We start from the raw sequence: 3961 nt of genomic DNA on the forward strand, positions 1-3961 counted from the left end.
AAGTAATTAAAAGAAATTTTTATTTCTGTTACTAATTACACATGATGGTAATAAGGGAATTGGATAAAATGATTGAACGAAAATCCAATAAAAGCAAAAAAACGGTACCAACAATATGTGAAGTGAAATATGTAATCTGTATGCATTTTGTAGTAAAACAAAATGTATATGAAATTCATTACAGCAACCATAAAATGGGGTAAAGTAAAGAGTTAGGTGGGATATAAATATATATATTTGGCATACATACTATAGTCATTTTAATTTACGAATCGTTAACGATCGTATTGGTTTTTCTTACACAAAAGATTTCACTGTCCAAGAAAATATTTAACTTCTAAGGAGAAGATAGAGTGATTGACAATATTCAATAGCATTCAGTAGATGTACCACCAATATCCTATGAGTTCTAATCTAATTTAATTCAATATTCGAAATAACCAGTTGACGCGTAAATTAAAAAAATGTACGTTGCCAAAAATGAAACATTCAAAATATGTTTCACAAATAACAAATCTGAGTGACTGTAAACGATGAAACAGTTAATTTATTTAGTTTCCTCTAAGGACTGATAGGTCCTGGGTTCGAATCCCGCGAAGCAGGATCGTGACTACTCACTGCTGATGAGTCCCACAATAGGACAAAACGGCCTTCCATTGCTTCCAGGTTTTCCATGGTGGTTTAGCTTCAATTGACTCATGATCTCATCTATTAAAAAATTACTATAATATCGACAAAACCCCTTCAGATATGTCTCTTTAAATTTTTTGTTGTAATGTAACTAATAGGATGTTGTTGATGTATATGTAAACACTAAGTTGGTAAACATAAAAATGTATATCTAGTACGACAGTTAAGTGTAAATCGGTGAAAAAGAAGAAGACAATCATATACATATATGTGTTGAAATAAATGAATATCATTGCTAAAGAATGATATTGTAGCTAAGGCATTTTTATTTATTCTACTTGCACAATATTTTAAAGACAACTATACTACTTACAAGGTTGATATCTATAACGATGTATACTAAACTAATCATGATATACTTCAAAATGCTTTAAACTCCATTTAGACATTTTACTTTTCTTTAGATACTTCCTAATCTTAAAACTTTTGTGACGAATATCTAGTGAGAGCAATTTATGAATTCTGTCTTCACAAGAATAATGTACTATCACATTTTCAAATGTTATATCTGCTTTCTTATTGACTGGATTATGAAGGTAAAATTTTGTTTATCCTGTAATTGTTCTCAGAAAATGTATATCATATCATATTACTACTGTAGTGAACAAGAACACGAATGGGGACAATACAATGTATTTAAGCACAAATTGCAAACTATCTCACTAAAATCTGATAACCATACAGTAAACAGCTAATTCGCATAATAACATTCAACTGTCTCAATCTTGACTGTTCCTTCTGTAAATATCAATCTATCTTTTTGATTTCATTGTTCATTTATTTTTATAACGATTGCGTTTCGTTCCTGATCTTTCCTTATAGATCTTCTGCCAAAATACATTCAATGCCTGACCATCGTAAAATACTACTTATGTGAATATAAGTAACCCACACCACACTACTATGTTCTGTTAACCGTGTCAATCGATATGCTGATGAGGATATTTTAAAAATAACACTTGTAATTTTGTATATCATAGTCTAGACAGTATAATAATGAAGATCTAATTCATTCAAATCATTCCAATAAAGATGTGTATAGTGAACGAAGAAGTTGAGTGAGAAAGGCCAAAATTATAGAATATCTTCGTAAAATACGAAAATCATACGTTAAATATTTCATTCGCACATCTTCCATCATTTGTCTCTTATGAACTTTCTCGTTCCTTCATTCCTGTTTTTATTACAATTACTCTATGTTTACATTTCTATAGTTTTTAATGCATTCTTCTCAGTCTTTTACTACCAAACACTCAACTTCTGCTTCATGTTACATACTACTTATGTTGACAGATATAAGTAGCATAGACCAAATATATGGAGTTTCATTTCCAATATATCTGTATGATGAAAAAAAACAATTAGCTTTTTACATAGTAAGACTATTCATTTTCAGTTGGGTGATTGAATATTTGAATTAATTCATATAAAGCTAGTAAAAGTCTACTTATAAATTCACCTAGTATTGCTTGTCTGAATCTTCCCATTGATATTTAGGACTACAACTGGTCAGTCTCTTATTAGCATATGTGCATACTGTGTGTATTGCCTCGATATATCCTTAATTCACAAGTATTGTAAGCACATATGCCAATAAGAGACTGACCAGTTGCAGTCCTAAACATTCAAACAAGTAATACTAAGTGAATTTAAACTTCATCCCATTGCACAAGCAAGTGACTATCAGGACTCAGTAGTTTAGTAGATAACGCGATGGCGTTTGATGCGAACGGTACTGGGTTCGAGTCTCAGAGTGAAAATCAACTCTGAGATGCAGATACATCCAGCTGACGAGTCCCAAATAGGACGAAATGCGCGTCAAACTGGATTCCACTACTAGCTACTATCCATCTTTGCTTACAATACTAAACATATAGTTTATTTTGAATAAACCTACTTCATATATTGATTGCAGTGTACATACATATTATCAATTATCCTGATAAAATAAATAGGTTGATTTTATCAGACTACTTTCAATTTACTGTTACTTAATTATCCATAAATCTTAATTGTACTCAGCATGCAAAATGAATAGTAGATAGCAGTAAACTGTCTATCTATAGTAAACAAAGTCAATTCCTATGTGATTTATCTTTAAAGTATTTAAATAAATAAATTTATTTGTTCTATATTTTTTGTAAGTATATTAACCAAGTCCAAATTAGATTTTAATTTCTTCCTTTTGTTATTTATATGGAGAAATGTATTATACAAATCAAATAATTCTTAACATTTGAATGTCTTAACTTCATTTAAATAACAGGTATTAAAAATGTTATCCCATTTTGTCAATGTTAGTGATTTTATCGAGGCAGGATCGTGGACGGGCACTGTTGAGGAGTTCCAAAATAGGACGAAACGGCCATCTAGTATATTCAGGTTTTTCATGGTGGTTTAGCTTCAATTTATCCATGATTTTAACTATAAAAGAACTTTAATTTAAATAGTTTTCATGATTTGGTTAAATAAATAAAACATAAGGTAATTGAAAAAAAAAACGAACATTTTTGCGTGAATTTGAATAGGGGACTTATAATTGTTACCTTTATATTAAATGGAGCATCGAGTGGTTCGCTAACGAAGATTAAATTTTTGAAAAAAAAAGAACAAAATATGATAATTTTTCAAAGAAGCAACTGATTTTGAAAGTATTCATTTGTAGTAGCTGCGATTAGAGCAATACCAGCAACGAAACTGTTTAAATGTTATTTCTAAACATTTTATGGATAAAGATGTAAACTGGATAATAATAGAGTATTAAGTAAGAAAGTATGGTTCAGCGAAGAATTCCGTTTTCGGCTGTACAATCACAAATATGTATACATATTTTTTCAGGATGATAGTAAATGCAATAATAATGATAATAAACTTCTGTTAGACATGGTAACAAAGAGGTAGAACAAACAAAGATACTAAAAATGTTTTCTTTTAAACAGGGAAACTAATAATCGTTTGATTGTTAATAGCTTAAATATTCATCAAATGATAGATAGGGAAATTATCATTGCCTAAGGTTGGCTCAGCATGATAAGATAATATAATCAAATAGGGATGAAATGTAATCTGGAGGATAAGAGAAACTGAAATAAACCTTCACTTTGTATTGTTTGATTGAATTCTCCCATTGATGTTTAAAACCGCAATTGACCAGTCTCTTACAGGCCATATATGCATCCCGTGCGGATTGCCTAGATATTGCCTTGACTCACAAGCATTATAAGTAAACATGGATAGTGGCTAGCAGTGGAATCCAGAACGCGTGTTTCGT

Source organism: Schistosoma mansoni, chromosome 2 (assembly GCF_000237925.1).
Source record: "Schistosoma mansoni strain Puerto Rico chromosome 2, complete genome".
NCBI classification, from domain to species: Eukaryota; Metazoa; Platyhelminthes; class Trematoda; order Strigeidida; family Schistosomatidae; genus Schistosoma; species Schistosoma mansoni.